Raw genomic sequence first — 13865 nt, 5'->3', positions numbered from 1 at the left:
AAACAAACAAAAAGTTGGAAGCAGAGCTGGGTCTAGCAAAAAAAAAATTCAAGAACTAAAAGACACTATTAAAAGGCTAAATATAAGAGTTATGAGAGTCCCAGAAGGTGCAGAAAGAAAAGCTGAGTTTAAAAATGTATTTAACGAAATAATAAGGGAAAATCACCCTAATCTAGAGAAAGAATTGGGAAACAACATCCTGATTGTCTATTTTCATGGGAGTATTTATTCCTGAATTTTTCCTTTTATGAAAATGCTTTTATCCTAACCGATTTTCTGTTAAATTTTCGAACTATAACAAATCTAGCAATGCATAAAAAGAGAAGATCTGGTGTTAGCACCAAGGCATAGTAGGTTAAACTTCCGTCTGTGGTGCTAGCATTCCCTATATGCAGCAGCTCAAGTCTCTGCTGCTCCACTTGTGATCCACCAACCTGATTTGCCTGGAAAAGCAGCAAAAGGATGGAAGAGACCACATGGACCTCTGCACCATGTGGAGATTTGGGGGAGGATCCTGATTCCTGGCTCTAGGTAGGCTCTGTTCCACCCATTACAATCATACATAAAATAAATAAATCTCTTAAAAAGAGAAAGAGGGAAGATCCAAGGTATATAAACATGTTTATTCATTTTGGCCTTTGGCAGAAACTACAAATATTTCTAGAAAGCCTCAAGAAAATATTTTCTAACAGAAAAACTCAGCTTTAAAAAGACAGATAAAATTCTTATTTTGTTTTCCTTTTTCTCGGGAGATCCAACCAGCATTTTCCATGAGATAGAGAAGTTTGAACTTTGACTTACTTCCATCAAATCAGTGATTAGGAGAAAGAACATTATATATTCATCAGAGCTGTACTAGGTGCTCTATGCTCATTGGCAGGTAACTTATCATGAAAGGACACCACTGTCAAGGGAAGAAAAGTTATTCAATGCCACAGACACAAGGAGAGATTTAATCAAAAACCACCTTTGAGCAAGTAATCAACCGATCCATTGAGCCTGTCTGAGACTCAACGCTCCCAATCTTATATTTGGAATGGCATATATCATTCTCATGGAAAGATGATAGAAAATGAGAAAATTTAGGTACTTCGTGCACACAGTTTATCTTCAACTTCAGTAAAAGACAAAGAGGGAGAGGAATAAGCAGTTTAGCAGTGGTCCAACCAGTAGATGCTGTGAAGAGCAAACCAATAGATGCTATGAACAGTGAATGGGCTTCATTTTCTTTCACTTTATCTTTTGAGTTGTCAAAAAATGCAACTAGCCAGAAACAAGAATCCCATCAATCTGACATAATATCTGATATCTCTCTTTTAAACTTATTCACTTGCAGCAGGCATTGTAGCACAGTGGCTTAAGCTTTTATCAGAAAATCTGGATCAAGCAGCAGATACTCCATGCTTCCAATCCAGTTTTTGCCCTGGTACACGTGGGAGGCAGTGGAAGATGGCCCACCCATGTGGGAGACCTATATGAATTCCTAATCCCTGCCTTCTGCTGAACTTAGCCACAGCTATTGTGGACATTTGCAGAGTAAAGAATCAGATGGAAAAGATTTCTCTCTTTCTCTCCCTGCCCCTCCTCTTTACCTTTCAAATAATAAATAAATCTTTAAAAAACAAATGTATTCATTCATAACTTTATCCATTTATTCAACAAAAATAGTTTTCACTCTGTGTAAGATACTATCTTGGAAATAGTAAGGTGTAACCTACACAGTGTTGAGTGAAACATTAAGCTTGTATAGTAGTCATTGCAACATGACGTATATTCAGAAGTGTGGCTCTATCAGCATTTCCCAAGAGTTTATCCCCAGCCTTAACTCCAGAGCTTTTCTATTAAAAATAAAAGCAGACATGGAACATTTCTGCTAAACATGGGAAATTTTGTGTGTTATTAATGCAGGATATTGTGTTAGTTGCTCTGGGAAGTGCCACCATAGAATTTGGTTAACCCAGCATCTCCTAAATTTGCTTTCTTTGGGGGGACTTGAGGCAGGGTGATTACAGAATCCCTTTTTATGAAGACTTAAACCAACTAGAGATACATTTCAAAAGCAATAATCCAAAGCATAAGCTCTAAGGTAAGTGGAACTAAACACGTATGTGTAATGAAGGTGGGAGCTGAACACAGCAGTGCCACAGCCTCTTTTTGAAAATTGTTTATTTATGTATTTATTTGTTTGAAATGCAGAGTTTCAGAGGAAGGAATAGATCTTCCATCCACTGGTTAGCTCCCCAAATTGCCACAACAGCCAGGGATGGCCTGGAGTGCCACCTGGGTCTCCCACCTGGATACAGAAGCTCAAGGACTTGGATCATCATCTGTTTTCCCAGGTTCACTTGCAGGGGATTGAACTGCAAGTGGAAACAGCAAAAACTCAAACCATCACCATATGGGTTGTGGGCATCATTGGCAGAGCTTTAACCCACTGTGTCACAATGACAACCCTTTGTCTTGGATTTTGAGTAAAGATTTTCAACCCTATAAAATTCATCGCTTGAGTCACTGAGCTTTACTAGCTTAGAGAATTGTAATAAATTATACTAAGCAGATATTTTACCCATAAACAACAAAATATCTACGTGATCTCGTATTACTAATGACACAGCACAAGAATCAATCCAACACTGTTGATCTCAGAACCCCAACCATGAAGAGACTGTGTCAGCCAGTGGATTCTGAATAGGTTTCATTGCGATTGGAATGGCGAGATTGGCAGCAATTCAGAACTGTTGAACTGTTGAACTCAAAATTGCTTGAGCAGGAACCTCGGAGCGTGCCTCACATCGGGGACCTGGGATGGGTGGGAGGCTGGGTGGGGCTTTTCCCTTTGTTTCTCCCCTGACTCCAGATTCAGGGGGAAAAATGATTATATTAGTGTGGAAGCAATGGTATTACCCACTTCCCATAGCCCTTGACCCTTTGTACCAACTAAGTAAGATTATTAAAAAATTAATTAATTAATTAATTAAAGACAAAAAAAAAAGAATCAACCCAACATTCACCATCATGTTGTTGTAAATAAAGTTTGACGGAATGTAGCAGTGTGAGGCTTTCTGTTTGTGATGATTGCTTGCGTAATCTCCAGAGCCTAAATTGTTTGCAATCTGGTCCTTCTCAGAAGTTTGATAACCTTAAATCAGATCCTGATTCACATTTACTAATAAAATCAATTATAATCAATAAGATATTAGCCATAGAAAATACAAAAGAGGAGGAAAATGCTAACACACACACACACTGAATTCCTACATAAAGTTAGCAAATTCATGGTCAAGCTGGAAGAGCAAAAGGAAAACGCAAGAAAGCAATCTAACATTGCTGTGCTAGTTATTGTCAGGGAAAGTGTATACTATTTACACACAGGCATGTTCTCATCAGCTAGATGTGTATTCACCTTTGTTGACCAAAGGAACACAGCCACCAAAAAAGAATTCAAAGAAATTTCTAAATAGACCTGTGGTTCTCAAAATGTTGTAAACCACTTCTCTGCACCATGCAAGCATTGCTAAGTGTCAGGAACCAGGAGCTCATTTCCAGAGGAAATGCTGCATGTTGGTCACTACAGAGAGGTTGCTTAAAAATAGTATTCTTGGTTACACTGTTGGCTGTTGAGACATCAGGTAAAGAAGAGAAGACGAAGTAATCAAGTCTCTAAGAGGAAGATTCAGTTGGGAAGAAGACAGACACCTAGTCTTTATGACATCAAGCCAAGCAATTAAAATTTCTCCAAGAAATTAAAACTGATAAGCCAAGAAATATATTTCTTGAAAGTTTTCCATTTCTACCACCAAGTCTGAAATAAGTTTAGAATACTTCTGTGGTGCAAAATTCAAACATTTAAGGAATTTCTAAATAGGGAATTATTCAAACTCCATCGTCTTATTAGGGATGTGTGTCCCAGATGCACCAGTGAGAACATAGAGCAGACAATAAAAGCAGCCCAACTTCTCCTTGAGAAAACACAGACTCCACTGGGATCATGAACTGCAAAGTCAGAGCAGCTCAGTCCTTACCCAGCAAGATGTGCCAATGAAGGAGAATCAAAATCATCCCACGAAGGAAATGGAATTAGAAACAGGCCACATGTCTTCATCAAAGGAGGAATTCAATACATGATGACGATTATAATCAAAAGATAAATTCTTGGAAATGGATCCACATCTAAGCATTTGGTTGGAATACCTACATCCTAAAACACAATGCTGGAATTTAAGTCTCATTTTAGCTTCCTGCTAATGTATACCTTGGGAGGAAGCAGGTGATGGCTGGAATGACTGAATTTCTACCACTGCGTTCCCAGCTGGAAATTTGAGCTTCTAACTCCAGCTGTTGCAGGCACTTGGGGAGTGAACCAGCAGGTGGAAGATCTCTTTCTGTCTCTCTCTCTCTCTCTCAGTCTCTCTCACACACATACACACTTGCTCTTAAATAAATAAATATCAAGAAAACTTTTTAAAAGTAGGGATGCATATTGCATTGTATCTTCACATCTGGATGTGGTAGTCTCTACTATTCCATCAGCATACATTCCCTTAAGTGAGAAGCCACAAAATAAGGTCAGTCTCAGATACCCCCACTTCCAAATCAAAGATGGACTCCCAATGAAGCTGTTGGATATATCTAGACAATGGGATACTAGACTGTCTGCCATGATCAGTACCAGCAATGTTGGGGTACACTTAAATTTAACAGACTGATGGAATTATAACTTACTATGAAAGACTATACTATTATAACAATATGGGGGAAATCTGTCGGGGGGTGGGGGTGGGAATTAGGTGAGGGGATCCCAGACTCTATATAGTTGTACCATAAAATTCAAAATTTTAAAAAGTCTGAAAAGAATAATGGATTTTTTTCATCAGAGATTATGATTTTATAATTATATGACTGGTATAATTATTTTTATGTAAAATATATTGGGTGTTTATTTAATATATTATATACTTTAATATATTATATGTTCATATATATATAGTTCTATATTTCTTTTACACATATGCTTTATTAGTATAGAGATCTCAGGACACAACAATTAACTTTGAAAGGAATTCCACATCATTGCATCAACAACATGAATTTGTGAGAGACAAAACCGAGCACCATTTTATACAAAGAGACCGTGCATGAGGACGACAAAGGATCACTAAAGGGGGACAACAGCTGCGAGGAGTCCTCAGGCCTTGTCCTCACCCTCCTCCTCCTCTATCTTGCCCTGCTCGTCTGCTGTGGCATCCTGGCACTGCTGGTACTCAGACACCCGAGGTCGTTCATGTTGCTCTCGGCCTGGGTGAACTCCATCTCGTCCACACCCTGGGCGGTGTGCCAGTGCAGGAAGACTGTGTGCCAGAACATGGCCATGAACAGCTCCGAGATGCGCTTGAACTGCTCCTGGATGGTCCTGTTGCTGATGAAGGTGACTGACATCTTGAGCCCCTGCAGCGGGATGTCGCACACGGATGTCTTGACCTTGTTGGGGATCCTCTCCACCAAGAAGCTGCTGCTCTTGTTCTGCACGTTCAGCATCTGCTTGTCCACCTCCTTCATGGACGTGCGGCCGCAGAAGGTGACGGCCATGGTCAGGAAGTGGCCATGGCTCAGGTCACAGGCGGCCATCATGTTCTTGGAGTCCAACATCTGCTGGGTGAGCTCGGGCATGATCAGCACGTGGTACCGCTGGCTGCCCGAGCTGGTAAGGAGCATGCAGCCTGGCATGAAGAAGTGGAGGTGCGGAATGGGCACCATGTTCATGGCCAGTTTGCACAGGTCAGCATTGAGGTGGCCGGGGTAGCGTAGGCAGCTGATAACCCCAATTATGGTAGCAGACACCAGGTGGTTGATGTCACCGTAGGTGAGCTTGGTCAGCTTGAGCATGTGGAAGCAGATGTCATACGGGGCCTCATCGTTAATGGAGTACATCTCATCCGTGTTCTCCACCAGCTGGTGCACAGGCAGCGTGGCGTTTAGGACTCCACAAAGGTGTCGGACAACTTGGGCGAGGGCATGACACTGAAGGTGTTCATGATGCGGTCGGGGTAGCCTCGTGGATCTTACTGATGAGCAGGGTGCCCATGCCTGAGCCCCTGCCACCTCCCGGGGTGTGGCTCAGCTGGAAGCCCTGGAGACAGTAACGGTTCTCCGACTTTTTCTGCATCACGTCCAGCACCGAGTCCACCAGTTCGGCCCCCTCTGTCTAGTGGCCCTTGTCCCAGTTGTTTCCCGGCACTACTCTGGCCAAACACGAAGTTGTTGGGCTTGAACATCGGGCCGAAGGGTCCCGACCTCACCGTGTCCATGTTGCCAGGCTCCAGGTCCACCAGGATGGCCTGAGATACGTATTTGTTGCCCACAGCCTCATTGTAGTACACGTTGATTCGCTCCAGCTGCAAGTCGCTTGTCTCCATGGTAAACTGCCTCTGGGGTCGATTCAGTGCTCATTACTGATGACCTCTGAGAGCTTGGAACCAATCTGGTTCCGCAATGCCTGAATGTGCACTATCTCACATATATAATTATAATTTTTAACCTGTATACTTCATTATTTAATAAGAAATTAAACAGAATCTGCATTCATATTGGGCATGGGGGTATAATTATAATTAAGATTTATTTATTTTATTAAATCAGATATACAGAGAGGAGGAGAGACAGAGAGGAAGGTCTTCTTCTGTTGATTCACTCCCCAAGTGACCACAACGGCCAGTACTGCACCAATCCAAAACCAGAAGCCAGGGACTTCCTGCATGTCTCCCACATGGGTGCAGAGTCCCAAGGCTTTGGGTTGTCCTCCACTGCTTTCCCAGACCACAAGCAGGGAGCTGGATGGGAAGCAGGGCTACTGGGGATTAGAACAAGCACACATATGGGATCCGGGCGTGTTCAAGGTGAGAACTTTTGAAATATATATATAGATAAACTAAAATATAACTCACATAGAGGGAGTACACTGGTACCATGGCCTTCACCCCATCACCTTCAGCAGCTTCCCTCCTTCTGAGCTCCTCTGCACTTCAGAGCATTTGGCCAGAAAAGAACTCCAAGTAAATTTAAATAATAATAATAATCAGCAATAAAGCCTGAAAAACACATACTTTCTGGGATTTTATAACCTTTCAACTATTCCAAGTGGTTTGATGGTGTCTATCTTGTGTTTAATGCTGTTTATATAGCTTTCATGATAAAACATATTCATACAAACTTTTATTACTTGTAAGAGTTTCATATTCACCTTAGCTACTTAAACTGTGCCTAAAACTCCCCTTTTATCAATCTCGTACTTTTGGCTAAGACCAAGTCTAAAACTCTACTTTCTTACTGTTTGTAAAATGACACTTGGTTACTATTGGTCGGTTGGACAGCTTCTTCTGTGGTAACAACACAATTTGAGATCTACTTCTAATATCTTTTATTTATTTATTTTTTTTTACTAAAGGGAAAGGAGAGTTAGAGGAGGTAACTCCTATATACTGGTTCACTCCCTAAATACCTACAGACACCTAGACAAGGCCAGGAGCCAGAAACTCAATCTGAGTCTCCCACATGATGTCAAGGACCCAACTACCTGAGTGACCACCCATGCCTCTCCAGGAACACATTAGCAGGATGCCGGAATCTGGAGCAAACTTAGAACACAAACCCAGGCACTTTGTTGTAGAATGCAGCTGCCAAGTTGCCTCTTATACAGTGTGTCAAATGCCTGCCGCTTAAGGTATCTGAAAAGCACACATAGTAACATTTGTCAGCTATAGGCCTTTTGCTTCACGGCAGATCTCTGGAACTTAGCCTGTATGAAGCTCTCCTCCAGTCCCCATTCCCTCCTCTCCACAGTCCCTGTCCGGCATCCTGCTTCTTCTATAAATTTGGTTATTTTCGGTAACTCTGTAAGTAGAATTGTGTGATACTTGTCTATCCTTCTGTGACTTTCTTCACTCAGTGTAGTGTTGCCCAGTGTTATGCATCAGAGGGTTTCCTTCTTTTGAAAGGCTGGTTGTTATTCTGCTGTGCGCATATCCCACATTGTCACAACCCACCTGCCTGTTGATGAACATTTAGGTTGTTTTGGTGTCTTGCTGCAATGAAAAGGGAGGATAGATCTCTCTTCAAGATCCTGATTTCCAGTCTTTTGTATGCCCCAAGAGCAGATTTGACTTTTTGAAGGACTTCAGTACTGGTTTTTCATAATCACTGTTCCATTGAGCATTGTTTCCAGTGTTCGAAAGTTAGAATCTCACCACCGCCTTGTAGATGTTTGTCACCATTTGTCTTTTTTTTTTATTTGCTTGTTCTAGATTTTTTTCATTAGTAATAAATATCCTAATAAGGGTGAGATAAGATCACCCGTGGTTTTAAATTGTATTTCCCTGGGGAGTAATGATGTTAACCATTTTTCACACGCATACACCTTTCCACTCCTGTTGGTCACTTACATGTCTTAATAATTGTGTATTTAGACCCTTGGCCCATTGTTCAATCAGATAATTTTGGACTTTTTTTATTGTTTCGGGGGTGTTTTCTGTGTTGCGTGCGCTATAAAATTGTAGGGGTTTTCCTCTCGGTCTCAATCCACCACTGAATGGCAATCATGATTGTCATGCCAATTGTACCAACCTCCTCTCTCCCAGAAGCTGGCCTTCTCTCTCTTTTTGTTCGTTTCTTCTTTCTTTCTGTTCTTTTTCATTCTGTCTTTTCTGACTTTTTGGCAAAAATCTCCTTCACCATCATGTTTTCATTTCCTATTTGAACAGGTAGGTCTATTAACTTCAGACTTCACTGGCAAAACCAAAGATAGAATCATCTTCCTTCCCAGTGTAACAGCTGGTAACCCCAATCTTCTTTGAAAAAAGTGCGTTTGAAGAGTGAGTGTTTAGCCTAGTGATTGAGACATGCTTGTCTTGAATTCAACCTCGATTTCTTGTGTCTAAGAGCAGAGTATGTGAAGTTGTGCTCACAACTCAGGTAGTTTGGTTTCTATCGCACACACAGGAGGCCTGGATCTCATGGGTCTTTCTGAGCTCTGTATTTTTTTATTATTTTTTATTATTCCATGATACAGCTCCACAGGCTGTGGGATTTCCCTTGGCCCCTCTCCAAGTGCCCTCTCCCACCCTTGATTTTCCCAATATCATTACAATAGTATACTCCTTCACAATCAGCCATAAGTCCATCATTCTGCTATTTAAGTATATCCTTGATTCTTGGTTTCTTCCCTGGCTTAACTGCTGCAAACATTTAGGAAGTTAGCCAGTAGATCAGAGCTTTCTCTCTCTCTGTGTGTGTGTGTGTGTGTGTGTGTGTGTGTGTGTGTGTGTATGTGTGTGTAAAACCTCCAAAATACATTTTTGAAGAAAACTTAAGTATTTTTTAACCATTTCTCCAGCATTTAGACTTTTCTCAGATGGCAAAAATAGATTTTCTAGGAATCCACACACACTGTGTGCTTAGAGTGGATACTGTTGGAAGAATCCATCTGTTCTTAGTTAAGGATGACTTCGCTTGAGGAAGAGATACTATGCTATCTATTTTTGTTGAAAATAATGCATATTAACTGTAGAAAAATATTGGATAAATAGATAAGCAAAGGTTATAATCACCTATGATTTTGCCACCCAAAGATAATCATTTTCAGCATGTTGATGTTTCCGTTTAAGAATATCTCCTATTAGTTAGACACAGATACATATAAAAAAAGAATAAATTATATATGCTTTTCCTTTCACTTGAGAACATTGCTGGGCATAGTCCAATTACACAAAAATATAGGTCTATGATTTTTAATGATCCCAGAGAATTCCCTTAACAGCATGTGATAAAATTCATCTAACTTATCTACTAATGACGAATATTTAGGTTATTTCTATCGTGGGTGTATTGTCAAGATTACAGTCAACAAGACTTCCCCTAGGCCCTATGTACTCATTCAGTCATTTCTTTTAGAAAATTCCCAGAAACACAACTGCTAGGTTGAAATAATAGACACTGGTTTCCATTAATGGACATCTGGTTTGACCTCAGTGAAAAAGAGCTAAAGCAAGTCTACCACCATTCTTTAACAACGCAGCACGAGTACGTGGTGAAAGTGGCCTCACTACGCACTCTGGTACACAGTGAGGATGCTGTGGAGTCATAGAATTAAATTGCACTGCTGCTGCTGTCCTGCTCTATTTCTGTGTCACACACATACTCTCTCTCTCTCTCTCTCTCTCTCTCTCTCTCTCTCTCTCTCGCTCTCTCTCTCTCTCTCTCTCTGTCTCACTGTTTCCAGCATACACTATACTAATGCTAACTACATCACATCAGAGGAATTCACAGTGGGTCTATGTGGTTTATTGCAAGCAACCAAAGGTACAGTGAAATTTCGTCACCACCAACAACGAGTACTTTCAAAACCAATCGACCTTAGCCTCACATCGCCATGAAGCCCTCAGAGGCTGAGTCACATGTGCCAAACTTTCTCCTGTCACCACTCTCCCACCCTAATGTCAGCGATTAAGTAACCTAGATTTCTTGTCTCAGTGTGTCTAGTCCTTCCATCCTTTCTGTATGTTCTGATGCTATGCCATGCAATAGGCAGTTAGAACAAGCTCTTCAGTGCAAATATTTGCTTTTAAAAAGGATGATTTGAAAAGACAAAGTGGAAAACATGTAGGAGAGGTGCTCATTTGAGGAAGGAAGAGGTAAATGCAAGCACTTGCCAGTGTGCTTTCACCATAAAAATTCTTTATTAACATTATTTTGTAAAGATTTATTTACTTATGTATGTGTTTGAAAAACAGAATTATGCAGAGAGAGAGAGGCTGAGAGAGACAGATATTCCCATCCACTGGTCCACTCTCCAAATGGCCACACGGGTAGGTGTAAAACCGGAAGCCAAGAACTTTTTTTTTTAATTCATTAATTACATTGTATTATGTGACACAGTTTCATAGGTACTGGGATTCTCCCCACCCCTTCCCCACACCCTCCCCCCATGGTGGATTACTCCACCTTGTTGCATAACCACAGTTCAAGTTCAGTTGAGATCCCCTCTTTGCTAGCAAACATATACTAAACATAGAGTCCAGCATCTTATTGTCCAGTCAAGTTCCTCGGCAAGCCAAGAACTTAATCTAGGTCTTCCACATGAGTGCAGGGGCCCAAGCACTTGGGCCATCTTCTGTTGCTTCCCAGGTGTGTTAGTAGGGAACTGGATCAGAAGCGGAGCAGCCAGGACTTGAATCGTCTCCCATGTGGGATGCTGATGCTACAGCAGTTGCTTAACCAACTACACCACATCATCAGCCCCTGCACTTAATTTTTTAAAATAAATAAGTAAGTCATAGAAGGCCTAAAACATGTGAGAAAATGTCTTCCTCATTTTTACCCTTTATTATCAAAATCCGTATGAAGAAAGTAATACTCCTGGAATATCCTGGGAAATTACAAGGCCAGAATTTTTCCATTCCAAAATTGCATAGGCGATAGCTTGCTATCCTATAGATAGTCATGATTTTTTATCTAAAAATACATTAAAGTTCTATGAGGATGATTTCTGTGGAAAAACTTCCACCCAAAGAGATAATGTGTATGTACAATCACAGAATTGGAACATGATTGAATTACTTCTGGTAGTTCAAGCAAATGGTTGAAAGAGCTGCAGGCATTTGAACCTAAGAAAGATGTCTGGTTTTCAGCTACAGGAATTGCTTGGAATTTATGTACTTCCCCAAATCAATTTATGATGAGTGGGAGAAAATTACAATGAATAATCTAGCAAATGAGTGATGTACTTAAGCAGTTTCTCACTCTAGAAGTGTTAAGTTGACAGGGCTTACAGGAAGTGAAATCCAAGAAGTTTGCCAAGAGTTGCAAGTTTCAGACGACATTGTATATTGCATAGTATATTGAATTTCACACTATTTTGTGTGTTTGTGAATTGTCCATCTCAAGTTTGTGAACTGCCATCAGAGTGAGAGCCTCGGCTTCGGAATCAGACTGCCAGTTCCATCTCTGACATGGTCACTTTGTAACTGTGTGATCTTCATCAAGTGACTTGATGAAATTAATCTTTCTATGCCTCAATTTACTCTCCGTACAAAATGAGAGTAATAATAATTACAATATGGGAAGGCAACAAGAATTAAGTATGTTAGTACATGCATAGTACTTGGAATTGTTTCTGACATGTAGAAAAATACTTCAAAAAGTTTATGAAAAGTAGAATTGTAGATAAGTTTATTTTGGGGCAGAATATTTTTTAAATTCAGACATGCAAGGAGTCTTCAGAAAGTTCACAAAAAAAGTATGTCAAGAAAAACTGTGCATAAATTTCAAAGTATTTTTGTACCAAAACAAAATTGCTTTTTCATTTCATTTTGCCATGAACTTTCTCAAGTACCCTTATATTAGATAATCAGTATATATAAGTTGATATTATTAATTCAGTGTCAACATAAAGCAAAGTTTTATGTACATGATAGCAAAAGTTCTATAAAGAATGTTATATGAAAAAAATATATATCAACTTAATTCAGAGCCCGGCACAATGGCTCAGTTTGCTAATCTTCCACCTTCAGGTGTCAGCGGCCTATATTGGCACCACTTCATATCCCAGCTGCTGAACTTTCCACCCAGCCCCTGCTCTTAGCCTGGGAAAGCAGCAGAGGATGACCCAAAGTCTTGGGACCCAGCAGCTGCCTCCCAAGCACACTGTCCCCGAGTGTCAATGATTTTGCCAACCTCACTCTCCAAGGTTTCTAACAATTCAGAAAGCTGCTAAATAGCATCCTTTCCTAATATTGCCTCGAGTTCTTTCCCATTTTTGTATCCTAGAACTCTAATTAGCACAGCCCCCAAGCCACTGCCCTCTCAAATAGGACAGGCTGCATTTCCTGGGTCTGCTCTGCGCTCACACTGTCTGGAACTCCTATCAGACCTTACAGTATGACTAGATCTGAATGGAGCCTGGTTCTTCCCCTACATGCAGACCTCAGATGCAAAATCACTCTGACTTCCAAAGGTCCATCTGTTCAGATTCCATGACGCTTGGCTTGGCAGCCTCTCTGGGTCTTTCCATACTGAATCATTTCTGAACTTGTGCCACAAACAAGAATGCAAGCCCACCCAGCCCACCCATTCTTAAATTTCATTTTGGTTCTTTCTCACTGTGTGCCCTTCTGTTACCACAAGCATACAAGTGCACTCCCAAAAGTTCTTGAAATATGGAATAAAAAGATAAGTTAATTTTCAAGCAAAAAAATGTAAATCCATGCATGCAAAAGATCTTCAAACATTGCATGGAAAAGGCATATTATGAAAATGATGCATGACTTTCAAACATTATGCACCAAAATGTATTACATTTTTACAAACACTCTTTTCAAACACCCTCATTTAAGTAGCGAAAATAAGATCTAAATAATCAGAAAACTAATGCAGCTCTAGGAATGGAAAGAATTTTTTTAAGAATTATTTATTTTTATTGCAAAGTCAGATATACAGAAGATATATACAGAAAGGAGGAGAGACAGAGAGGAAGATCTTCCATCTGAGTATTCACTCCCCAAGTGACCGCAACGGCCAGTGCTGCGTCGAGATGAAGCCAGGAGCCAGGAGCTCTTCCAGGTCTCCCACATGGATGCAGGGTCCCAAGGCTTGGGCTGTCCTCAGCTGCTTTCCCAGTATACAATCAGGGATCTGGATGGGAAGCTGGGCAGCTGGGATTAGAACCAGCTCCCACATGGGATCCTGGTGCATTCAAGGCGAGGACTTTAGCTGCTAGGCCATTGCACCGGGCCCGGGAAGAAAGTGTTTTCACACACAAGTAAGTGGTAGATTCTAAAAGGACAAAATGTCATCCTAATCCAGACATTAGAACAGAT

The 13865-nt window shown here is 40.8% G+C and overlaps 1 pseudogene; it reads right to left on the bottom strand.

Moving 5' to 3' along the window:
• Positions 1-5185: 5185 nt before the first annotated feature.
• LOC101527982 (tubulin beta-2A chain-like) lies at positions 5186-6428 on the bottom strand (annotated as a pseudogene).
• Between the last annotated feature and the right edge of the window lie 7437 nt (positions 6429-13865).

The sequence above is a fragment of the Ochotona princeps genome, chromosome 2 (assembly GCF_030435755.1).
Source record: "Ochotona princeps isolate mOchPri1 chromosome 2, mOchPri1.hap1, whole genome shotgun sequence".
NCBI lineage: Eukaryota > Metazoa > Chordata > Mammalia > Lagomorpha > Ochotonidae > Ochotona > Ochotona princeps.
The sequence above is the reverse complement of the archived record's forward strand: the minus strand, read 5'-3'. Positions and strand labels throughout refer to the sequence as shown.